Source organism: Stegostoma tigrinum, chromosome 44, assembly GCF_030684315.1.
Source record: "Stegostoma tigrinum isolate sSteTig4 chromosome 44, sSteTig4.hap1, whole genome shotgun sequence".
Lineage (NCBI taxonomy): Eukaryota > Metazoa > Chordata > Chondrichthyes > Orectolobiformes > Stegostomatidae > Stegostoma > Stegostoma tigrinum.
This window is the reverse complement of record NC_081397.1, coordinates 11,772,139-11,799,033: the sequence shown is the minus strand read 5'-3', so window position 1 is coordinate 11,799,033 and position 26,895 is coordinate 11,772,139. Positions and strand designations below refer to the sequence as shown.

Below are 26,895 nucleotides of genomic sequence, written 5' to 3'. Positions count from 1 at the left end.
ATCTTTCTCTGCGCACTCTGATCTACAATGGCTCACAGTTAAGCAGTGCCTTGGTTTTCACATTGCTGTCCTGGCTTTCAAATCCCTCCCTGACCTGGCAACACCCATGCACATCCCCTGACAATGTCCAACTCATAGCCCCTCTAGGCACATTTACGCCTTTAATTCCAGCCTCTCAACACAATTTGTGCTGTTCCATCATCGACAGCCTGACATTCAACTTCTTGGAGCCTAAGCTTTATAGAATTACCTTGCTGAACCTCTGCATCGTTCTTTCCTCCTTCAAAACAGTCCTTAAAATCTACGTCTGATGTGGTTTCAATCATCTACCTTCGGATCTCTTTCAGTACTCAGTATCAATTTTTACTCTATAAAGCTCCTATGACATGCTTTGGGATGTTTTATAAAGTCATGTCATAGAAGCTGTTGTGGCAATTGCTCAGAATATGGTTATACTCTGGGCTGAAATTCTCCATGACACTCATCATTAAAGTATTTTTCTGTTATAAAATGGGTAAATAGTACAGTGACTTCAGGCCAAGGGATGATGTGGTTAAACGCCAAAGTTGCACTCCGTGCTATTGGCATCATGAAGACAGCGTCTCCCTTTCATTTGAAGAAATCTTCTGTATTTTCTCAAATACTTTCTTCATTGTACTTTTGTTGTTGATGGTTTCCAATGAACATAAACCATTACTTGCCTTTTCAATTTCAACCTTCCTTACGTTCTCTTACTTTCTTTTGCTGTACCTGATTTGAAACAAACCATTCCTCTTTTAATTCACTGTCCTCCTCAGTCCTTCATGTGGTTGTTTCCCAATCATTAAGAAGACATCCTGTTGCTTTCCTCATTCACTCTAGTCTAAGATGCCTGGCTGCCCTGATCAGATTGCATTTTCAGCAACTTTATAGACAAACGTCTTTTGAGTGGAAGGTTGTAAGGTCATGCCGAACTGATGTCTCAACAACTGCAAAACCAAGCTAATTGTAATCAATGACATCTGACAACAGGCAAGCAAGGAAGCTCACAACAAAACACAGCACGAGATTACAAATTCTGCAATGTGTGAATGTACTCACAACAGAGCGCTTTCTGGAGTCGGCGGATCTTCATTGCTGGCCGACAGGCAGAAAAACGCACGGTGTTTAAATCACCTGCATTCAAAAAAATCTTTAGATACATTTTTCCTAACTGTTAGTACAAACCATTTCAATTGGAACACATTCTCAACTACTCTGCAATGAATACAGGGGGATAAATATCTGCTGAAGAATACAAGGCACAGTAAAAGGAAATGATAACTACTAGGTTCAATTTATTTCCACATATTTTCAAGGATGGGAACATCACTGACAGGACCAGCATTTGTTACCCATTCCTCATGTAGGTGGTCAAAAGCTACATGAAATTCATGTCATAACTGGCAAACAGCATCTGGTGAATACAGTGGAACTCACGGAAGTCTCACTGTCAGCTTTATAGTAGGAGAGAAAAGATTCAGATAATCATGCTTGGTGTAAAGTCTGCAATCTCGCCGCCTGGTTTTTCAGGGCCACAAAGGGTTTTGAGATCTGAAATGGTATATATGACTCATGAGCACACATCAAATGCAAGTTGCCATGGATGCTATTCTGACAATTCTATGTTGCATGCAGCAAATACCTGATGAAAGGATGTCGAGGAGTCAAGATATTGCCAATACTGTGATATCAGAGCTCAATGCTTAAAGTCCCTATATGACACATTGCTGAACGTATGATCACCAGGAACATGAATAACCCCTCTGCCAGAGTTATTTAAAGACACTGTCAGCTACTTGCAGATTAATTACTGATGGATTCATAGAGCATACAAACATACAACAGTACAGCACAGGACTGGCCCTTCAGCACACAGTGTCGTGCTGAGCTTTTACCCTCAACCTAACGTCGAGCTAACCTCCACCCTTACCTTATACTATCATCCATATGCCTGTCTAATAGCTGCTTAAATGCTCCTAATGAAGCTGACTGCACTCCCCTCTCTGGCAATGCATTCCACGCTTCTGCCACTCTCTGAGTAAAGAACCTACTTCTCACGTTTACCCTATATCTACCTCCAGTTACTTTTAAACTCTGCCTCCTCATAAGAGCTACCTTCACCCTCGGAAAAAGTCTCTGGCTATCCACTCTCTATCGATGTTCATACCAGTCATTGCCAAAATGTATGTGTGTTGATATTTTTTAGACTTCTTTAAAGTTGCCAAGGTCCACATCTAAGTTCCGAAGGACTCTGTGAAAACTTCAAGGCTGCTACGCAAATCATTCACAGACATGGATGCAGTAATAGACATCTGCAAAAAACCATGGAGGTCAATGCTTCACATCCTGGCCAATGTCATAATGCTTTCAAGTTGCAAGTCTGCTTTGCCAGCCACTTCGGGCCATCAAAAAATTAAGGGGTAGCTACTGAGCTAAAGAGCCAAGCCACTAACAACTGGGCTTCTGACTCTTACACACAACATAGAACATAGAAAAGTATAGCACAGTACAGGCCCTTCGGCCCACCATGTTGTGCCGTGGAATAATCCCAATCCAAAAATAACCTAACCTAATTTACATTCACCTCAATTCACTGCTGTTCATGTGCATGTCCAGCAGTTGCTTAAATGTCACTAATGGCTCTGCTTCCACCATTACCACTGGCAAAGTATTCCATGCACTCACAACTCTCTGGGTGAAGAACCTCCCTCTGACATCTCCACTATACCTTCCTCCTAACACCTTAAAACTATGCCTCGTGGCAGTCAATCCTGCCCTGGGGAAAAGTCTCTGGCTATCGACTCTATCCATTCCTCTCATTACCTTGTACACCTTGAGCAGGTCACCTCTCTTCCTCTTTCTCTCCAGAGAGCAAAGTCCAAACTCAGTCAACCTTCTCAACCTGGTAAACCTCCTTTGCACCCTCTCCAAAGCCTCCACATCTTTCCTATAATAGGGCAACCGGAACTGGACACAATATTCCAGTGTGGTCTCACCAGGGTTTTGTAGAGCTGCAGCATAACCTCGCGGCACTTAAACTCGATCCCCCTGTTAATGAAAGCCAAAACACCATATGCTTTCTTAACAACCTTATCCACTTGTGTGGCAACTTTGAGGGAGCTATGCACTTGAACACCAAGATTCCGCTCTTCCTATACACTGCCGAGCATCTGCCTTTAATCCTAGATTCAGCATCTAAATTCGACCTTCCAAAATGCATCACCTCGCATTTATCCAGGTTGAACTCCATCTGCCATTTCTCAGCCCACCTCTGCATACTGTCAATGTCTCACTGAAGCCTGCAATAGCCCTCAATACTATCAACGGCACCTCCAACCTTTGTGTCAGCAGCAAACATACTAACCCACCCCTCAACCTCCACATCCAAGTCATTTCTAAAAACTACAAACAGCAGAGGCCCAAGAACAGAGCCCAGCGGGTCACCACTGAGCACTGACCTCCAGGCAGAATATTTACCATCTACAACCACTCTCTGCCTCCTGTCAGCCAACCAATTCTGAATCCAGACAGCCAAGTCACCCAGATTTCCATACCTCCTGACTTTATGAAAATGCCTGCCGTGGGGAACCTTATCAAATGCTTTGCTGATGTCCGTGTACACCACATCCACTGCTCGCCCCTCGTCAACCTGTCTTATGACCTCCTCAAAGAACTCAATCAGATTTGAAAGGCATGACCCGCCCATCACAAAGCCATGCTGACTCCCTTTGATCACGCTCTGTGCATGTGCAACAGCACATCCACATGAAATTTGACAGGGCAGGTCCTCGTCTTCCTGAACAAATTTTCTGCTGTCTGGATAACGCTGCGGAGGCTTCCAGCGCTTGGCAGGGGCAGCAGTTGACAGAGTTGCATGATTGGGACTACAGTAGGTGAAAATAAAGGCATCACCTACTCACTAACACTCTGTTGGGTTTCTACCAGGGCCACCCAGCTCCTGGCCTCATTGATGCCCTGGTTCAAAAATGGACAAAAGAGGTGAGGGAGTGAGGGCGACAGTGATTGTTCTTGACATCAAGGCCACATTTGACCAAATGTGGCATCCAGGGAACTGAGCAAAACTGGTTTTAACGGGAATGGGGGGAAAGCTCCCTGCTCGTAGGAGTCAGATTGAGCGCAAAGAAGATGGATATGTTTGTCTGGAGTTAGAATCTTGGTGGCACACTGCATGGAAATAAGCCTTTCTGCCCAACACATTATGCATCCAGAGATTATGACATTGAAGGCTCTGCTTCATGGTGCCAAATTCCTCATTACAACTATTCACAAACTCCTTTTTTGTCCTGCCTACAATGTCTGGATTCTCCACCTCCCACCGCAAGGTCTTTTCCCGTCTGAGCAAATAAGACCCTAAGATATATGAGCAGAATTAGGCCATTCTCCACACTGAGTCTGCTCTGTCATTCAAGCACGGCTGACATACTTCTGAACCCCATTCTCCTGCCTTCTCCCCGTGCCCCTTGATGCACTTACTAGTCCACAAACCTATTTATCTCTGTCTTAAATACACTCAATGACTTAGCCTTCGCAGTCTTCTGTGGCAATGGCTTCCACAGTTACAGACTCTCACTCTTTGCTGCACAGAATAGTGTCAATCCCACTGATTATACTACGTTGCGTTTATCAAGCCCCTTTGAAAGTGTGTTTTTTACCACAGTGCGAATCAGCCCTTCAAGCCAAGTCCACCATTCAATAAGATCATGGCCGATCTTACATCTCGATATCATATTCCCACTTTCCTGTATACTTATTGAATCTTTTAACATCTAAAAATCTATCACAAAATCAAAGAATCCCTACAATGCAAAATGTTTTCAGCTGATTAAGTCGACACTGACCCTTCGAAGTGCATCGTGTCCAAGACTGGCCCCTCCATCCTTGCTCCATAACTATGCATTTACCATGCCTTATCCACTTGGCCTGCATATTTTTGGACTGTGGGAAGAAACCGGAGCACCTGGAGGAAACCCACACTGACGCAGGGAGAATGTACAAACTCCACATGGATAGTTACCCAAGGGTGGAATCAAAACAGGTCACTGGCACTGTGAGGCAGCAGTGGTGAGCCACCGAGCCACCTTGTCTTGTTCTTGAATACATTCAGTGATGCCCCCATGGTCTTCTGTGGTTGAAAATTTCACAGATTCACTCTGCTTGAATGACGAGATGTTGTCCTCATCCTCGTCCTAACTGATCGACCCCAAATTCTGAGACTGTGACCCCTGGTCCCAGCACCACAAACAGGGAAAATAGCTTCCCTGCATTGAGTTCATCTGGCTCAGTTCCAACTTTCTATATTTCAATCAGATCCCCCCCTCATCTTTTTAAACTCTCATGAACACAGGCCCAGTTGAATCCATAACTCACCACAGGACAGTCCTACTTTCCCCAGTATTAGCGTAATGAACCTCCACCATCGACCTCTCCTGCGCCTGAAGACTGACCAAATCAGACAAACACAAACTTAAGGGCTGTGACTGCCTCTTGATGCAAAGAATCCAGGTAACTTGCTCCCCTCCTGATGTGTCCCAGCATCCCTAGATCAGCCTCCAGCTCATAAACACAAGCTACTCAAACATTAAGTGCTTACAGCAAACATGCTTGCACCAGACCATACTGGAACACAGGAGCTCTTACATGTTGTAGCCGAGTTCTAATTAATGACTTTGCTATTTTTATTTAATTATATATATTTACTTATGTTTTCATAAAGCTTATTAACTTTACCATCAGTTGCATCATGTTAAACCTTGGGAATAGAATAAGCCACAGTCACCACTTCTTCTCTAGCACTGGGAGAATCAATTACTGAAGGCTGAGAAGTTAGAAAAGGCAATCGTAATTTTTTTTCTTGATTCAATCTCGGGATGAGGGCGTCACTGGCGAGGCAGCATTTATTGCCCAGCCCTGATTACCCAGAGGGCAGTTAAAAGTCAACCACATTGCTGTGGGTCTGGAGTCACATGCAGACCAGGCCAGGTAAGGATGACAGTTTCCTTCCCTAAAAGGCATTCGTGAACCTGATGAGCTTTTCCAACAAGCAACAACAGATTCATGGTCATCATCAGATTGTGAATTCCGGATATTTATTGAATTCAAATTCCACCATCTGCCACAGCGGGATTTGAATCCAGGTCCCCAGAACATGATTTGTCTCTCTGGATGAACAGTCCAGTGACAATACCGTGAGGCCATCGCCTCCCCTAAGATGGATAATTTATACATCCCTAACACAAAAGGCTGAGTTAACTCAGTTGAGACTTGGGTTAATCAAGCCCAAACGCTCTTCAAAGGTGAATTTGTTAAAACTCCACTTAAAATTGGGAACTTCTGAACTTAAACTGCACAATTCAGTTATTGCTAATAAATTACAAATAAAATTAGGTTTGTCCAAAGGGTTAAGACTTTCTTACCCACAAACCACCTGTGTTCAGTTCAGTGGATCTACATTCTGGCCAACACTTAGCATTCAATCAATATCACAAAGTAAGTGGTCATTTTTACAGTTCTGTTTGTGAAAGCCTTCTGCGCATATATTTGTTGCTGTGTTTCCGACATTACAAACATACTTCAAAAACTTACTTCATTGGTTATACAGTGCTTTTAGTTGTTTAGTGCCTGTCGAAGCTGAAATATGAACCAAAGTTCTTTGTTCTTGTTTTTCATTTAATGTCACAGATGTTGTCTGTCACTCCTAATTATACATTATTTCAAGTATTTTTAGCCTACATGAATGCATCTAAATAGATCTAAACACATAGGTATATTTGCCTAGAATCCAGAATTTACTTTGGTACCTTTTGGAGTCGCAATGATCTGACAGTGGCACAGAACCAGAGTCCTATTATCAATCTACTTACCTAATGAGTGAAAATGTTCAGTCATTTTTGGATGGTCCCAACAGGTACTCTGAGTCTGGTGGCTAGATAGAGGATGCACAGAACATAGAAGCTTCCACTATAACACTCTGAAAACATTTCTTATCAGAAGTATTATCTATTAATATATGAGATTCAATGGCAAGCCATTCAGAACTGAAATCAGGAAGCACTTTTATCTTAATACAAACAACAGTCAAGATCTCAAATACTCTCTCATAAAAGAATGTGGGTGCTGGATCAATAAGTATGAGTGTGACTGAAATTATTTTTGATAGCTAAGGCTATGAAAGGATATAGAAGAAAGGGAGGTAAACAGACTGACGACAAAAAATGCCGGAGACCACAGTAGGTCAGGCAGCAGCCATGGAGAGAAAGCAAGCTAATGTTTTCAGTCGACATGACTTTTCAGCAGGTAAACAGAGTTGAAGCTCAGACTAGCTGTGGTTTAACTGAATGGTTTATGCACAGAACAGCAAAACCGGTCTGCTTCTGCACCCATTTAGAATGGTTCCTTCTGTTTTATGTACTGTTTTTCGAACCAAACTTCACAATTTTCTGTATTACATTTAATCTACAACATCAACTGGTGCCTCTCCTCACCTTGACCTCCAACTTGCAGCCTCTCTCCACTCCCAAACCTCTGGGTTGTGCCCTCTCCTGCTTCTCAATCTCCAAGTAAGAGCCTCTTTTCCTTCCCTCCGTGACCTCAGGGTTGCAGTCTCTGCCTCCTCACCTCCTGCTGCTATTCAACAATAAATAAAACACAGAACACAGAACATTACAGCACAGTACAGGCCCTTGGGCCCTCGATGTTGTGTCGACCTGTCATACCGATCTCAAGCCCATCTAACCAACACTATTCCATGTACGTCCATATGCTTATCCAACGACGACTTGAATGTACCTAAAGTTGGCAAATCTACTACCATTGCAGGCAAAGCGTTCCATTCCCTTACTACTCTCCGAGTCGAGAAACTACCTCTGACATCTGTCCTGTATCTTTCACCCCTCAATTTAAAGCTATGCCCCGTCGCGCTCGCCGTCACCATCCAGAAAAAAGGCTCTCCCTATCCACCCTATCTAACCCTCTGATTATTTTAGCTGTTTCAATTAAGTCACCTCTCAGCCTTCTTCTCTCTAATGAAAACAGCCTCAAGTCCCTCAGCCTTTCCTTGTAAGACCTCGTAATGTGGCAGGGGGATGGGAGCCAAATGCACAGGTTAGTGGGCAGTAACAAGATAATAACTACAGCCTGTAAGGAACTAGATAATGAAGTCAGTGTGACTAAGAGGAAGAGTAGACACAGAGCAGATGATGAACGCTGATGGACAGGTGGTCTGAGGTGCATTTGTTTCAATGCAAGAAGTGTGTAGTGAGCTATCAACGCAAGGTAGCTCAACTGTGGGGTCCTTACAAAAGTTATCTCAAAACTGAACGAGTTGAACTGCTGGGACAGGACAGATTTAGCAAATATCATGTGTGGCACAGCACAATTTTTGACAAAACAAATCTGAATTCTCAGACAAAGATGCATGAAAACTGATGCTATCATAAATCAGGAACTATATTCAGAATTCTCATAAAGCTCAATGATAAACTATGAAGAACTACTGTAATATTTATATTTTATTATCTACAATCTGATTGAACTATTTCACAAACAATGAAAACGCATATTTTTTCACATTTTTCATTTCAGTGGTTCAGCCAGTTATTTTCTAACCACCATCTTTATCAGGCCGGAAAGCCATAACTGGTGGAGTGCCACAGGGATCAGTCCTAGAACTATAATTATTTACTCTCTATATTCATAACTTAGAGGAGGGGACAAGGCATTAATTCATCCAAATTTGCTGATGCTACAAAAATAGAGTAAGGGAATGTTGTCATGAGGACAGAAAGAATCTGCAAGGGGATAGACAGGTCGAGCAAGTCGGAAAAAAGTTGGTAGAGAGAGTTTAATGTAGGAAAGAACACTTTGGTAGGAAGAATCAAAAGATAGACTCTTACTTAAATAGAGGGAGACTCGAAAAAAAATGCAGGGTAGGGGACTTGGATGCTCTCGTCCATGAAACACATACTAGCATGCAGGTGAATGATTGCTTTGTTGCTGTCACATGTACTGAGATACTGTGAAAAGTGTTGATTTGCATGCTGTGTAGGCAAATCACACCGTACAAAGTGCAGAATAGTGTTACAGCCACAGAGAAGAGGCTGAGAGAGAGAGATCAGAATTAACACTTGAGAAGTCCGTTCAAAAGTCACAACAGGAAAGAGGCTGTTCTTAAATCTATTTGTACGCTTATTCAAACTGATATCCTCTGCCCGACAGAAGAGGATGGAAGAGAGTATAATCAGAGTGAGGGGGTATTTTGATTATGTTGGTTGCTTTCTCAAGGCAGTGGGAAGTGTAGATGGAGTCAATGGATGGAAGGCTAGTTTGCGTGACGGATTGGGCTGTGCTCATGATTCTCTTTCGCTTCTTGCGGTCTTGGGAACAGCAACTGCCATACCACACAGTGATGCATCCAGATAGGATGCATCTCCAAAAACAGGTAGGGTCCTCATGGACATGCTGAATTTTCTTAGCCTCCTTGACCATCATGTCGACATGGGTTGACCAGGACAGATTGTTGGTGAGCAACATTCCCAGGAACTTCACACTATCAACCATCTCCACCTCAGCACCATTGCTGCAGACAGAAGCTTCCTGAAATCAATGACCAGCTCCTCCATTTTGCTTATGCTGATGGACAGATTGTTATCTTTCCATCATGCCAGCAAGCACTCAATTGCTTTTCCTGTAATCTGACTTATTGTTGTTTGAGGTCCGACCTGCAATGGAAGCGTCATCAGCAAACTTGTAAATGGAGTTGGGGCCACACAGTCATGATTGCATAAGGAGTATAGAGTAGGGGCAGCTTTGCTGGGCACCGGTGTTGAAGTTTACGGTGGAGCAAGTGTTGTCACCTATCCTTACTGATTGTGGTCTCTGGGTCAGGAAGTCGAGAATCCTGTTGCAGAGAGGGATGCTGAGGCGTAGGTCTCAGAGTTTAGAGAGGAGTTTGTTTGGAATTACAGTGTGGAAGGTGGTGGTCTGATCAATAAGTAACAGCCTGATGTAGGTATCCTTGTTATCCAGACATTCCAGGGATGACTGTCAGGCCAGGGAGACGGTATCAGCTGGAGACCTGTTGCAGTGGTAGGTGAATTGCAAAGGATCAAAGCACTTCGGTAGGTTGGAGTTGATGTGAGCCATGACGATGGTGATGCAAGTAATTTAGAAGGCAAATGGAATTTTGGCCTTTATTGTAAGGAGGTTTCAGTTTAAAAATGGGCAAGTTTTTTTGCAACTGATCAGGCTATTGAGGAGGTCACACTTGGAGAAATACAAGAAAGGATACACAGCCATAGGAAGCAGTTCAAAAGAGACTCACTGGGCCGATTCATCGGATCATGATTTATCAAGAATGGTTGCACAGAAGGTCTTTATTCATTCAAGTTTAGAAGAATGAGGGGTGATCTTACTGAAACACCAAATTTTGAGAGGGCTTGACAGGCTAGATGTGAAGACAATGTTTCCATTATTGTGGAAATCTCAAACTCAGCAACATAGTTACAGAAGAAGGGAACATTTATTGAAACCTGAGATGCAAAGGAATTTCTTCTTTCAGCAGGTAGCGATTGTTTAGAATACAAGGAGAATTGTGAAAGGTAGATCACTGGAAGTATTTAAAGAAGGTGGTAGATAAGATTTTTGAAATAGAGAAGTTGAGCGCTCTGAGAAGCTGGTATGGAAGAGGAGTTGAGTCCCGGGCAGGTCAGCCATGTCTTATCGGATGGTGAGGTAGGGTCAAGAGGTAGAACATCCAGATCCTGGTGATATTTATGTTTTTGTCTGCTTGCTAGAACCGATAAGGAGTTTTATTGCGCTACATGGCCAAGCGAGCTGCTGACACAGAACAAGACTGAAATAATTTGCTCAATAAAACATTTCATGCGGCTTGATGGGATAAAGAAAACTTTCATCTACTACTTTGCTGACATCAATCAAAATCTGCTCAATTGAAAGAAATACATGCAGTTCATACAACTTTATGTCATTCTTCCCTTCAATGCATCAAGTATATCTTTGTTGCAATTCATTAAAGTATGTCTTTCTCAGGGACTGAAAATATGAAACAATACATAATACTGAAGTGTACAGCAGTGAGCACAATGGTCCAATTCCAAATTCTTTTGGATGGATCGGGAAAAATATCTGCTACCTGCAGCTTCATCCTGAATATATTCAAATTGTTCCAGTCCTGAACCATTTCAGACTCTAGTTCGGATGCTCACATGTCTCACTATTTGGATTTTGTTTTGCGATTACATTCTAAAGTGCAGACTACAGACAAGAACATTGTATTTTTGAAAACGTAATATTATAAAATTGGATAACTTCATAAACTATGATAATAAAATATTAATTGCTTGCTTCAATTGAAACGGTTCTTTATCTTGCTCATATATTTGAAGCCAAATTATCTGTACATGCTTTCTTCAACAGATTGGCTAGTTTAGAAAATGTTTTCACTGTTACCTGTATAAATTTCAACCTCATATTTAGGTCATCAAGCTGGTGAGAAATCTTTGGAGAGAAAGAGACATCAAGCGGAGATAACTGACTGGCCAGATCATTTAATATTTTGACTTCTTGTTTGACTGGGGCAATTTCTTCTTTAAAAACCTAATGGAGAGGAAGCGTATAAAATCTGAGAAACATCCTGAAATTAATGATTAAATGTTAATAAGAAATTAAGTTAAAACTAAAATCCTAATATTAAATATAATATACAAAAGCATCTGCTGGAAATGACATTTAATTAATAAAGATCTCGAGTTAAAAGTAACAGTGACGATGAAACTATCATAAATTATTGTAACAGAAAACTGAATTCACTAATCTATTCTTTAGGGAAGGGAATCTGCATCCCTTCACAATTTTGGTATCTGACTTCAAATTCACAGGAATATGGCTGACTCTCTACTGACTTCCAAAATGGCCTACCAAGCCATTCCTGGATGGGAAATGAATGTTAGCCTTGCCAGCAGTGCCCTCATCCTGTGAAAGAATGCTTTTAACAAAGTGGATTTAATAAATGTAAAAGTAAGGAACAAAACAGGACAAATCAACTCAACAAGGCTTTGAAGGATAATACTACTTAGTCCTGTTCTTCTTTCTTACGTTACGTTCTCTCGCATGAAGGGTCGAGGCCCGAAATGTCAGATTTTGTGCTCCTGAGATGCTGCTTGGCCTGCTGTGTTCATCCAGCTCCACACATTGTTATCTCGCATTCTCTAGCATCTGCAGTTACCATTATCTCTCGCAAGCAAAGGTTGATGTCTTTCAAAACCCAATCTCAGATTTTGCAGGCAGTCCTTACCCTGAAAAAATACCAAATATGTATAAAGAAGAAAACTGGAGGTGAAACCATTCAAACAATTTTCATTGGCACAACAAATGTTCAAACTGTAAAAGCAGGTTAAGCACCTGTATATGAGGAAACTGTACTCAAACTTTAAACAGACACTTACAGCCAACAAATGCGAGAAACATCCATTTCTTTCTGCATTACCAATTTTGCTGTTGGGAAAATAGGCCTAGACTTAGCAATGTAAATTCAAACAAGATAGCACCCTCTCAGATCTCAACACTCACAGTCGTAGAGTTCTGTTTTCACAGGTTGGAGTATAATAGCATCAAGTACAAAACACCAAATCTTCTTTGGTACCTTTTCCTTCCATAAAACTGCTTTTAATAGATGCGCACAGAATTCATTTTATACACATTTAAATGCTTCTAAGTTCAAGAGGCCAGTTCCAGCACTTGGACTTGCATCTTCTTCATCAACACAACAGAACAAAATAAAGACCCACTCTTTCGAAGTCACGTTTTCAATTGTTAGTGACAAGGTGAAGTGCGAGAACTGCTCACTCGATGTTAAAATCTCTTAACTATGTACCGATATATTTCAATCCTGTGAAATATGTGGAATGAATTCGAGAAAAGGATTAATTTTGTTGCTCTGGGAGAGAGCTGGTACAGATAAAATAGGTTGAATGGCCTTCTCCCATGCTAAAAATGTCCATAACTGTTCTTGGCGCTGCTAAATTAAAGTGGGCATCCTTTCATTATGACTGTGAGGCGCAGCATGTTACGATAGATGGCATAATGGAGAAATCCTTTGTTATTAATAAACTTTTCAGCACGAGGCATCCTTCTGAAGTCAAATGTTCGACATATACCTGTTGCACTGACTTGGTTTCAAACACTTATAATGTGGAGGTGCTGGTGTTGGACTAGGATGGACAAAGTCAGAAGCCACATGGCATCAGGTTATAATCTGACAGGTTTATTTGAAATCATACAAGCTTTTGAAGTGCAGTCCCTTCATCACGTGTGGTCAGAGAGGAAAACACACAGGCACACAATTTATAAGCAGACAGATCAAAAGATCATACAACTGGTGTGAGTGGAGTGTCAGATAATAAGTCTTCATCCAGGATGTTTGTTTATTTGCAGATATTTTGTTGAAGAAACACACAGCTTGGAGTTACAGTCAGTGTGGTGTGTTATAAATAGTATCAGAGATAATGGGAACTGCAGATGCTGGAGAATTCCAAGATAATAAAATGTGAGGCTGGATGAACACAGCAGGCCAAGCAGCATCTCAGGAGCACAAAAGCTGACGTTTCGGGCCTAGACCCTTCATCAGAGAGGGGGATGGGGAGAGGGAACTGGAATAAATAGGGAGAGAGGGGGAGGCGGACCGAAGATGGAGAGTAAAGAAGATAGGTAGAGAGAGTATAGGTGGGGAGGTAGGGAGGGGATAGGTCAGTCCAGGGAAGACGGACAGGTCAAGGAGGTGGGATGAGGTTAGTAGGTAAATGGGGGTGCGGCTTGGGGTGGGAGGAAGGGATGGGTGAGAGGAAGAACCGGTTAGGGAGGCAGAGACAGGTTGGACTGGTTTTGGGATGCAGTGGGTGGGGGGGGGGGGGGAAGAGCTGGGCTGGTTGTGTGGTGCAGTGGGGGGAGGGGACGAACTGGGCTGGTTTAGGGATGCAGTAGGGGAAGGGGAGATTTTGAAACTGGTGAAGTCCACATTGATACCATATGGCTGCAGGGTTCCCAGGCGGAATATGAGTTGCTGTTCCTGCAACCTTCGGGTGGCATCATTGTGGCAGTGCAGGAGGCCCATGATGGACATGTCATCTCGAGAATGGGAGGGGGAGTGGAAAAGGTTTGCGACTGGGAGGTGCAGTTGTTTGTTGCGAACTGAGCGGAGGTGTTCTGCAAAGCGGTCCCCAAGCCTCCGCTTGGTTTTCCCAATGAAGAGGAAGCCGCACCGGGTACAGTGGATGCAGTATACCACATTGGCAGATGTGCAGGTGAACCTCTGCTTAATGTGGAATGTCATCTTGGGCCTGGGATAGGGGTGAGGGAGGAGGTGTGGGGGCAAGTGTAGCATTTCCTGCGGTTGCAGGGGAAGGTGCCGGGTGTGGTGGGGTTGGAGGGCAGTGTGGAGCGAACAAGGGAGTCACAGAGAGAGTGGTCTCTCCGGAAAGCAGACAGGGGTGGGGATGGAAAAATGTCTTGGGTGGTGGGGTCGGATTGTAAATGGCGGAAGTGTCAGAGGATGATGCGTTGTATCCGGAGGTTGGTAGGGTGGTGTGTGAGAACGAGGGGGATCCTCTTAGGGCGGTTGTGGCGGGGGCGGGGTGTGAGGGATGTGTTGCGGGAAATCGGGAGACGCGGTCAAGGGCGTTCTCGATCACTGTGGGAGGAAAGTTGCGGTCCTTAAAGAACTTGGACATCTGGGATGTGCGGGAGTGGAATGTCTTCTCGTGGGAGCAGATGCATCCCTCACACCCCGCCCCCGCCACAACCGCCCGAAGAGGATCCCCCTCGTTCTCATCCACTTTTCAAAACATTGATCTATTCACGTGTAGTATCCCTCTCGCTAACTTCATGAGAATTCATTCCAATCACTGAACTCCTCACGCTGACCCACCCCAGATCAAAAAATTCAGCTGAGATCAGGAAATGTATGGCTGAGCTGGCTTTCAAAAAGTTTGCCAGTGAGTGAGTCCCAGTGAGAAACATTCATTCAAAAAAAATATAATTGCATGGATTGCTCTCCAATCCTAAACTCTATTCAAATTCCGTGGGCTGAACGGTTGGTTTGTGATGCAGAGTGATGCCCTGCAGAGAGGGCTCAATTGCCACACCAGTGAGCTTACCACAAAGGGTCTTCGCCTCAACCCCTCTACTTGCCCGAGGCATGGTGATCTTCAGATTAAATCATAACCAGTTGTCTCTCTCTAAGGAGGGGCCAAATGGTGTGCTAAGACTTCACCTTTAGTCCTGATAACATGGCAACAAGCAGATAACTCACCTGATGTCACTGACCAATAAAATCCTCAATTATACTAATATTACCAATGTGATATCATCAGAAGGCATGCTCAACTAAGTTTTAATTTACAAATTAAGTTAACAACCATTCAATCAATCTTCCTTCACTACTCATATTACTGATCGTCTCGATACAACATTGCGGTTACATCTGTTCATAAGTGAAGTGTAAAGTAATTGCACTTACTGTGGTTTTATCAATGTGATCCTGCAATGCATCAATAAACAGGTCATTCACAGGTTGCCAATCAGTGTGGACCCCCTCAACTGTTATCACATGAGACTCAAGATCATCCAGAGCTTTCTGCAGTTCTTGAAGTTTCTCTAACGCCTTTTCCACCTGTTTCTGCCAGTTGCTCGCATGGGTTTTCAATTGGTCCCAATTTTCCTTCACGTCAATTGACTGTTTGCAGACAGCTTGGGCAATTCTCTGGGCTCTCTCTTCCGGGGTAGATTCTGGAAATATGAAGTGCAAATAATTTATCAACTATTCATGACTTGGATCTATAGAACTTAAGTGTTCTTTCTAAACCCCTTTCCTTTAAAAGGTCTCTGGACTTTCTCCTGAAATTGGGAATACATAGTATAAGACTAAAGATTTTATGACAGGCACATCAATGATAAATTCTGTAATTAGCTAGCAGGTCGCGGAGCCATTAACGGGGAATCACGGAGAACCAATACAAAGCCGAATAAAATTCGGCCGATATTTGAAATTTATGACTACCAAGCAAACTTTAAAAAAGGAAAAGGATTAGAGTGACTAAACGGGTAAAATTCTCAACAAACGATATGAAAAATCCTTTCAGGATATCTTTCATAGCTATGAAACAAACATCCAAAATAAACCAACTTTCATCTTTCAGGACAGGCAAGTTAGAATGACAAACCCGAAGTCTCCCCTGCATAGTTCTCTCCAGAACTCACTTAATGAGGTTGTTAAGACACATAGAGATAACAAAGTGTGCAGCTGGATGAACACAGCAGGCCAAGCAGCATCTCAGGAGCACAAAAGCTTAGATGTTGGGCTGAGACCTTTCATCAGAAAAGGGGGAGGGGGAGAGGGTTCTGAAATAAATAGGGACAGAGGGGGAGGCGGATCGAAGATGGATAGAGGAGAAGATAGGTGGAAAGGAGACAGACAAGTTAAAGAGGTGGGGATGGAGCCAGTAGAGGTGAGTGTAGGTGAGGAGGTAGGGAGGGGATAGGTCAGTCCGGGGAGGACGAACAAGTCAAGGAGATGGGACGAGGTTAGTCGGTACGAAATGGAGGTGCGGCTTGAGGTGGGAGGAGGGGATAGGTGAGAGGAAGAACAGATTAGGGAGGTGGGACAAGCTGGGCTCGTTTTGGGATGCAGTGGGGGAAGGGGAGACTTTGAAGCTTGTGAAGTTCACATTGATACCATTGGGCTGCAGGGTTCCCAAGCGGAATATGAGTTGCTGTTCCTGCCCCCTTCGGGTGGCATCATTGTGGCACTGCAGGAGGCCCATGATGGACATGCCGTCTAAGGAATGGGAGGGGGAGTTAAAGGAGTTAAAATGGTTGGTGACTGGAAGGTGCTGTTGTTGATTGCGAACCAAGCGGAGGTGTTCTGCAAAGCAAACATGAGATTTTTGTCTTCTACCTTGCACTCACTGGAGCACTGCAGCAAGCCTGAGACAGAGATTTTGGCCAGGGATCATGATGGGGTGCTCAAGTGATAGGCAATTGGAAACCTGGGGCCACTTTTATGTACAGAATATAGGTGTTCAGCCAAGTGGTTGGTCAGTCTGTGTTTCGTCTCCCCGATGCAGAGCGAGACAATATTGTGAGCAGTGAATACAGTAGACTAGATTGAGTGAAGTGTGGGTAAATCGCTGCTTCCCCTGGAAGCCTTGGATAGTGAAGCCGGAGGAAGTAAATGGGCAGATGTTATGCCTTCTGTGGTGGCATGGAAAGTGCTGTCGGGTTATGGGGAGGTGTTGCGAATGGATAAGGAGTGGACCGAGGTGTCCTGATGGAATGGTCCCTGCAGAAGGCTGACAAGGGAGGGGAAGGGAATATATGCCTGGTGGTGGGATCTTGTTGGAAATCGTGGCTGATGTTCTTCTAGATGTGGATATTGATGGGTTGGTCATTGAGGACCAGGGTACCTCATCAGGGGTGAGGCCAAAGTGGACGAGATGGGTTGGACATGGCCGAGAGCTCTGTCAACCACGAACGCAAGGAATGCTCAGTTGAGGAAGAATGCAGACATTTCGGAATCCCTCCAGCAGAAGACGATATCATGAGAACAAGTGAATCTGTCTGGACAGTCCTGTTTGAAGATTTTAGGAAGTAAGACTCTGTTGTTTGTCATAAAGGATATGGTTAAGTGATCATATTCAAACTGAAGAGACCAAGAATGTGAGCCTGCAGAATGGGTGGTGAACCATGCCTCTAGGAATTCCTCTGCATGTCTACACTTGGCTTGGGCTACTATGGTTACCTTGTCCCAGTTTCGTATGAGTGGCGTGATCCTCCACCCATAATGCAACCAACAAACAGATACAATTGGACCGCACATACAAACCCATACAGATCAAAACCCGAAATGACAGGACTCATGGTAACTGACCGGACAGTATAAATTCCAGACAGAGTAAAGTAACATTGTTTCGTTGGAGGGTCTGCTGGTGATGTCACCAATCATGGTGACGAAACGTCTCAATGAAAACAAGCCAGCTCGGCGAGCAAGTCAACAACCTCAATTTGAGCTACCTTGTTCAAGTGTTTCATTTTTGATCTTGAATGTTAAATCTCGCTCCAACACAGGGACGGAGGATTACTGTTAACAGCTGCATTCTAACTAATTCAAATCGAATCATTGTTTTGACCAGTCCAGAGATGTGCAGGTTAGGTGGATTGGGAATGCTGAATTACCCACAGTGCCCACACACGTGTAGGTTAGGTATATTAGCCATGGGAAATGCAGGCTGACAGGGATAGAGTAGGGAATGGGGATGGGTCTGGGTGGGATGCTCTTTGTAGGGTTGCTGTGGACTTCTTGAACTGAATGGCCTGTTTCCACACTGGGGATTCTATAAAACTAGGTTTTACTGAATTAGTGAGAAAGTGAGTTTATCAATTGCTAAATGCAAGAAGTCAGAAGGCACCACAAATACACACAAGTTAGAAACAAGAAATTAGCTCAAAAAACGTAAAAGTTAACAGGGATACGGATAGTTCAGCCTTTGGATTGTTTGTGAGGAATAGAAAGTGGGATGTTGTGGCCACTACATTGGGCGATCCCCGGAATGCTTATGTGAATTCAGCAGTTAATTTTGAGATTCTTGTTGAAATTCTTTTGACCTTGTTTCCTTTTTGACATTGCCCTGGTTTGCAGAGCTCAGAGCAAGAGATTGAAATGGCTAGCACGAGGGGTCATAGTTTTAAGCTGGTTGGTGGAAAGTATAGAGGGGATGTCAGAGGCAGGTTCTTTACGCAGAGAGTTGTGAGAGCATGGAATGCGTTGCCAGCAGCAGTTGTGGAAGCAAGGTCATTGGGGTCATTTAAGAGACTGCTGGACATGTATATGGTCACAGAAATTTGAGGGTGCATACATGAGGATCAATGGTCGGCACAACATTGTGGGCTGAAGGGCCTGTTCTGTGCTGGACTGTTCTATGTTCTATGTTCTATGTTCTATGTTCTATTGTCTTTTCTTCTTAGCTGCAGCAGAGGCCTATGAAATGGCTGTCCTAGAACTGTGACCTCCACAGCTCTGTAGACCACACGAGCATAGTCGCCCAGGAAGACACACACACTGACATTAAAGAACTATTGGGATAACAATACTCAGCATGGGACTGGAAAAGACAGCATGTAGAAACAGAAAACAGCTGTAAATAGTGTCAAGAGGTGAAATAAAGTTATAAATCAATATTAATGACTCTTTGCTTGCGTGCTCATTGTATTCAGAACAAAATCAACAAATTCATAGCACACATACAGGTTGACGGGCATGATTTGAGAGCTATTACAAAGACATGGTTATAAGGCGATCAACACTGGAGGTAAATGTGCAGGGCTACGTGACATTCCAAAAAGACAGGCAAGAGGGAAACTGACTGTAAGCGATGAAATTACTGTGAGAACAAGAAACGATCTTCAATCGGAAGACATAGAATCCAATTTTATTTATTTGCTAATGGGAGGAGGACATCACTAGCTCGGCAGTGTTTATTGTCCATCCCGAATTGCCCAGGGGACAGTTCAGAGTCAATCATCTAGCTGTGGGTCTGCAGTCACATGTAGGCCAGACCATGTAAGGATGGCAGTTTCCTTTCCGAAAGGACATCAGTGAAGCAGGTGGGTTTTTCTGACATTTGACAATGGATTCATGGTCATCATTAGATTCTTCATTCATGATTTTCTTTTGTATTCAATTCAAATTCCACCACCTGCTGTACTGGGATTTGAACACAGGTCCCCAGAATGTTATCTAAGTCTCTGAATTAACAGTCCAGCAATAATACCACTCGGCTATTTCCTCCCCAACCTTGGAACAAGAAAACCTGTAGTTGACCTCCACATGGGGGAAAACACTGAACCAGGAGCTTCTTAAACGGGGTGATCGCCTCTCCTTACATTTTAAGATAGCTATGAATAATCAGGACCTTGGGGGAAGCTACGAAATTGGGGGAAGGAAAATTACATCAGTATTAGGTTGGAGCTGAGCAGTATTAATTGGGAGGAGCTTTGATTGAACAAGTCGGCATTTGATACGCGGGAGATATTTAAAGACCTACTGATCAGCGTTCAGAACTGGCCTATTCCAGGGAAGGAGAAATGACAAGGATGGCAATCTAAGGACATACGGACAGAAGAAATAAAGGAGTCGGTCATCTGTCTCTTCCAGCTCGCTCCGCCATTCAATAAGGTCATCGCTGATCTTTTTGCGGACTCAGTTCCACTTACCCTCCCATTCACCATAACACTCAATTCCTTTCCTGTTCAAAGATCTATCTGTCTTGGCCTTTAAAACATTCAACCAGGGAACCTTGACTGTTTCACTGAGCAGAGAATTCCACAGATTCACAACCCTTTGGATGAAGAAGCTCATCCTCAACTCAGTCTGAAATCTGTTCACCCTTATTTTGAGGCTGTGCCGCCTAGTTGTAATTTCACCCATCAGTGGAAACAACTTCCGTGTTTCTTTCCTATCTATTTCTTTCATCATTTTAAAAGGTGCTATTAGAACACCCCTCATTCTTCGAAGTCTCAGAGAGTGCAATCCAAGTCTCCTCAATCTCTCCCCATACAGCAACATTTTCAATTGTGGAATCAATCTTGTGAAGCTCCTTTGCACCCCCTCCACTGCCAGCACATCCTTTCTCAAGTGAGGAGACTAAAACTGTACAAACTATTCGACATCAAGCCTCACCAGCACCCTATACAACTGGAGCATCCCCTCCCGATTTTTAACCTCAATTCCTTTGCTGTTCAAAGATCTGTCTGTCTTGGCCTTTAAAACATTCAACCGGGGAATAGCAGCATGCTACAATTTTTCACCATTTAACTAATACTCCATTTTGCCCTAATTGCTACCAAAATGGATAGTCTCACTTTTACCATAGTTGCACTCCATCTGCCATTGTCCGTTCACTTACACTTTCTGCGTCCTTCTGCAGATGTTCATTATCCTCTTCACACAACACTAAAATGAGTGGCAGAGTAATCTGTGAACTGTAACTGAACATATAAGAACACAACGCAGAACAGGCCCTTCGGCCCTCCATGTTGCGCCGACCTGTGAACTAATCGAAGCCCATTCCCCTGCACTATCCTATTGTCAACCATATGCTGATCCAAGGGCTGTTTAAATGCCCCTCATGTGGCTGAGTTAACTTCATTGGCAGGCAGGGCATTCCACGCCCTTACCACTCTCTGAGTAAAGAACCTGCCTCTGACATCTGTCTTAAATCCATCACCCCTCAAAGTGTAGCTGCACCCCCTTGTACAAGCTGAAGTCATCATCCTCGGAAAAAAACTCTCACTGTGCACCCTATCTAATCCACTGACCATCTTGGATGTCTCTATTAAATCCCCTCTGAGCCTCCTTCTCTCCAATGAGAACTGACCCAAGTTCCTCAGCCTTTCTTCATAAGACCTTCGCTCCAGACCAGGCAACATTCTGGTAAATCTCCTCTGCACCTGTTCCAATGATTCCACATCCTTCCTGTAATGGAGCGACCACGCAATATTCAAACTGAGGCCGCACTAGCGTTTTGTAGAGTTGCAGCATGACATCACGTCTCCGCAACTCAATCCCTCTACCAATGAAACCTAAAACACCATCAGACTTCTGAACAGCACTATCAACCTGGGTGGCAATTTTCAGGAATCTATGTACACGGACACCACGATCCCTCTGCTCATCTACACTGCCAAGAATCTTTCCGTTGACCCGGTGTTCTGCCTTCCTATTATTCCTCCCAAAGTGAATCACCTCACATTTATCCATATTAATCTCCATTTGCCAAATTTCAGGACAATTCTGCAGTTTATCCAAGTCTCCCTGCAACCTGCAACATTCTTCCACACTGTCCACCACTCCACCGACTTTAGTGTCATCTGCAAACTCACGAACCCATCAACCAATGCCTGCGTCCAAGTCATTTATACAAATGACAAACAGCAGTGGTCACAAAACAGATCCTTGAGGCACACCACGCGTAACCGGACTCCAGGCTGAATATTCTCCATCAACCACCCCTTGTTGCCTTCTTAGCGAAAGCCAGTTTCTAATCCAACTGGCTAAATCTCCCTCAATCCCGTGCCTCTGTATTTTCTCCGAGAGCCTACCATGGGGAAACTTATCAAAGGCTTTACTGAAGTCCATGTACACCACGCCAACTGCCCGACCCTCATCCACATGCTTGGTCACCTTCTCAAAAAACTCAATGACGTTTGTGAGACACGACCTGCCCTTGACGAATCCATGCTGACTATCTCCAATCAAGTTGTTGATTGTTGGATGATTATAAATCCTATCTCTTATAATCCTTTCCAAAATTTTTCCTGCAACACACCTAAGGCTCACAGGTCTATAATTGCCTGAGTCATTCCTACTGCCCCTCTTGAACAAGGGCACAACATTTGCAATCCTCCACTCCTCTGGTACGAAACCTGTAGACAATGAGGACTCCAAGATCAAGGCCAAAGGCTCCACCACCTCCTCCCTAGCATCCCAGACAATCCTCGGAAAAATCCTATCAGGCCCAGGGGCTTTACCTACCGTCACACGTTGTCGAATTGATGACACTTCCTCCTTACTAACCTTAACCCTTTCAATTCTAGTAGCCTCTAACTCAGTCACCTCCTCTACAATATTCTCCTGTCCCTCAGTGAAAACAGATGGGAAACATTCATTTAGCACCTCTCCAATCTCCACAGCGTCCACACACAACTTCCCACTTCTGTCTTTGACTGGCCCTATGCCTACCCAAGTCATCCTCTTATACCTCTCATACCTATCAAAAGCTTTCGGGTTCTCCTTTATTTACCTGCCAGTGTCTGCTCGTGTACCCTCCTTGCTCTTCTTAACTCTCTCTTTAAATCCTTCCTAGCTAATCTGTAGCTCTCCATCACCTCATGTGAACCATCTGGTCTCATCGTCACATCAGCCTCCCTCTTCTGCTTAACAAGAGATACAAGTTTTTTAGTAAACCACGGTTCCCTTAGCTGATCGCTTCCTCCCTGCCTGACAGGGACGTACCTATCAAGGACACGCAATATCTGTTCCTTAAACCAGCTCCACAATTCAATTGTCCCCATTGCCCTGCATTTTGCACACCCATTCTATGCCTCCTTAGTCTTGCCTAATCGCACTACAAGGGAGGAATGGAGAAGCCGATAGTGAAGGGGACTATCAGAGGTTACAGCAGAACATAGATAGACTGGAGAGTTGGGCAGATAAATGGCAGATGGAGTTCAATCCGGGCAAATGCGAGGTGATGCATTTTGGAAGATCAAATTCAAGGACGAACTATACAGTAAATGGAAAAGTCTTGGGGAAAATTGATGAAGAGAGAGATCTGGGTGTTCAGGTCCTTTGTTCCCTGAAGGTGACAACGCAGGTCAATAGGGTGGTCTCGAAGGCATATGGCATGCTTTCCTTCATTGGATGGGGTATTGAGTACAAGACTTGCCAAGGTCATGTTGCAGTTGTATCGGACTTTGGTTTGGCCACATTTGGACTACTGTGCACAGTTCCAGTCGCCACATTACCAAAAGGATGTGGATGCTTTGGAGAGGGTGCAGAGGAAGTTCACCAGGATGCTGCCTTGTATGGAGGGTGCTAGCCATGAAGAGAGGTTGAGTAGATTAGGATTATTTTCATGAGAAAGATGGAGATTGGGGGGAACCTGATTGAGGTCAACAAAATCATGAGGGTATAGACAGGGTGAACAGCAAAAAGCTTTTTACCCCCAGAGTGGAGGACTCAATTACGAGGGGTCATGAGTTCAAAGTGAGAGGAGCAAAGTTTAAGGGACATATGCATGGAAAGTTCTTTACACAGAGGTTGGTGGGCACCTGGAACGTGTTGCCAGCGGAGGTGGGAGACGCAGACACGTTAGCGTCTTTTAAGATATATTTGGACAGGTACATGGATGGGCAGGGAGCAAATGGACACAGACTGTGAGAAAATAGGTGACAGGTGAGACAGAGGATCTTGATCGGCGCAGGCTTGGAGGGCTGAAGGACCTGTTCCTGTGCTGTAATTTTCTTAGTTGTTTTGACTGACTAGAGGGAGCGAGGGAGGGAGGAATGGATGGCTGGTGGGAGGGAGCGAGGGAGGGAGGGAGCGAGGACTGACTGGAAGAAGGAATGGATGACTGGGGGGAGCAAGAGGAAGGGGGGCAAAGGGGCAGGAGGAGGAGGGGGGCAAAGGGGCAGGAGGAGGAGGGGGGCAAAGGGGCAGGAGGAGGAGGGGGCAAAGGGGCAGGAGGAGGAGGGGGCAAAGGGGCAGGAGGAGGAGGGGGGCGGGGGGGCAAAGGGGCAGGAGGAGGAGGGGGGCGGGGGGGCAAAGGGGCAGGAGGAGGGGGGGCAAAGGGGCAGGAGGAGGGGGGGAACGGAGGAAGGGAGATGAACACAGCAGACAGGCTGACATCAGCTTCCCTGGCCTCTGATGCTGCATGTCCTGCTGTTTCATGCTCATGAACACCTCGTTACCTCCCATTCTCTTTTGTTTGTGTTTTATCACTCTTCCTCCCCCTCTCTCACCTCTGCTGGCCCTAATTTGCCCTTGAGGGCAATTATTTCCATCTTTCTGTCCCTTTTCTCTCTCCCACCACAAACTCTCTCTCTCTCTCTCTCACTCTGGCTTTATTCACAGGGGGAGAGAGTACAAGAGCAAAGGAAACCAAAGCACGCAGCGCCTTCGGCTGAGAGAGAAATGAAGCACTGCCGGAGATTTTCCAAACCCTGACACAGGGGTTGCCTCTCTCTCGACAGTCTCTGTGACTGCCCCATCAAACCCCACACCCATTCCCTTACCATGGTGTCTCTCCACAAACCCACCTCCGGGTAGAAATGCAAACACAAGTTGCTGAAAATGCTCAGCATCTGTCAAGAAAAAGTCCCGAGGTAGCGTTTTGGGTGCGATGACCCTTTCCCTCAGAGCTCCGGCTGGAAATGCTCCAGCCTCTGGGACAGGGTCCCCTTGAGGTCGGAGAGCTGCGGGTCGATCTCGGCTGGTCGCTTGGCGCAGGGCATCAAGAGCTCCCCTCAGCCCCTGGAAGGGGTCTGTTCAGCCCCTAACCTTATACTGACCCTGGTTCTGTCCTTCCCTCATCCCCGGGAGCCCCTCCTGCCTTCCCACCTTGTCGTCGGAGTGCTATTCGGCTACGGAGGGTTGTGCGATAAAGATCCTACTTCCCACAGCGGCGGGGCGAGGGGGCATCCCCTCGCTCCGAAAACACCTCCTCCCATCTCATCTTGTGGCAGTGGCTGTTCGGCTGAAGAAAGCAGCTCTGCCCGTGACCCCAAACCTCCCTACAACACCCCTCTCCGAACCCAACCCCCACCACGACCCTTTTGCAGCAGCTGTAAGCCATTCAGTCACTGGGCTGTACGATAGTGACTCTCCCCATGTCCTCTCACTTCCAGGACGGCTATCCTCGAAACCCCACCCCATTCCATCCCCCGCCTTCCCTTTACCTTGTAGTACGAGAGCAGTAGGCTGTTCGGCTACGGAAACCCGCGCAGGGCTGTATAATAGACACCCTCCCAATGTCCCCAGCCTTTCCTCACCCGGGGAGGGCTATTCTCACCCCCAAAACATACATTCCCAACACCTCGCTTTGTGATAGGAGCGGCGCAGGGTGTGAAACAGGGACTGTGCTCATGTCCCCAGTCCTCCCTTCACCCCAAACCCCGCTCTCACCTTGCAGTAGGAGATAGTTTTCGGCTACTCAGCCCCGGAAGGCGTCGCGGACCCGCGGCCGGGTGCTCGGGGAGCGCAGGCTCGGTGCCAGGCAGCTGTTCAGGCAGGTAGCTGTGCCCAGGAGCCGGGCGAAGAGGCCTTCTCCCACCTCGGATCCCCGCTCCCGGCAAAGGCGGCGCAGGGCTGAGCCACTGAGCAGCGAGCGCTCCGGCAGCCCGGATGCCTGCTCCCAGCCCGGTGGTCATGCTGGAGGCCGCTGGAGAACAGGAGGTTGTAGGGGTCCGGGAGCGTGGTGCGATGATCCCCGCTGCCGAACCGCTGGGTCCTCAGCCCACGCCTGGGAAAAGGGATCCAGACAGCGGACTCATCGCCGAGGCAGAGTCGGGGTGGGAAAAGGCTTGAGTATGACCAAGAGAGGAAGGGGATTGACTGAAAGGGAGAAAGAGACAGACTGTGTGTGTGAGAGTGAGAGAGAGAGAGAGAGAGAGAGACGGGGGGGGGGGGGCGGGATTAGAAATGCAGTCTGATTGCGGATGGGTTGGGTTCAAACAGAGATCTTTAAACTTTTTTCGAAAGAAACTCACAACGCTCCCTGCTGAGCGGGTGGAGAGGCTCGGATAGAGAGGAAGAGAGATGGAGGAAAAGGCGGGGGGGAGGAAAAGGCGGGGGGAGGAAAAGGCGGGGGGAGGGGCGGCGCAGAGTGGGTGGGGGGTTGACGGTCACAGGGAGAGACGGAGAGAGAGAAAGGCAGAAGCACACACAGAGGGAGGCAGAGACAGAGAGGGGCACACACACACAAAGACCAAAGAGACAGTGAAAGAGAAGGAGAGAGACAGAGAAGTGCACAGCGAGAGAGAGAGAGACACAGACAGACAGAGAGTGAGGCGCACACACACAGAGATGGAGAGACAGAGATTGTGTGTGTGGCGGGGGGTGGGTCTGGAGCAAATGAGAGAGGGGGAGGGGGAGACAAAGAGACAGAGTCGCAGAGTTGTACAGCAGGGAAACAGACCCTTCAGGCCGACCAGATATCGTAACTGACTAGTTCCATTTGCCAGCATGTTGCCCATATCCCTCCAGACCCTGCCTATTCATGTGTCCAT

General features: G+C 45.4%; 1 long non-coding RNA gene across 2 annotated transcripts in view; it reads right to left on the bottom strand.

Annotated features, from left to right (window-relative positions):
- LOC132206948 (uncharacterized) overlaps positions 1–26,215 on the bottom strand; it is a 31,084-nt gene extending 4,869 nt beyond the window's left edge. The window contains exons 1-6 of one of the 2 annotated variants that reach the window (XR_009443229.1): positions 25,793–26,215; positions 15,572–15,840; positions 12,154–12,353; positions 11,509–11,655; positions 7,524–7,665; positions 6,488–6,964 (exon numbers count right to left, since the gene is read on the bottom strand). This is a non-coding gene — a long non-coding RNA (uncharacterized LOC132206948). Of the gene's footprint in view, positions 1–6,487; positions 6,965–7,523; positions 7,666–11,508; positions 11,656–12,153; positions 12,354–15,571; positions 15,841–25,792 lie in introns of those variants that run through there. The other variant, XR_009443230.1, reaches the window with a different exon arrangement.
- Between the last annotated feature and the right edge of the window lie 680 nt (positions 26,216–26,895).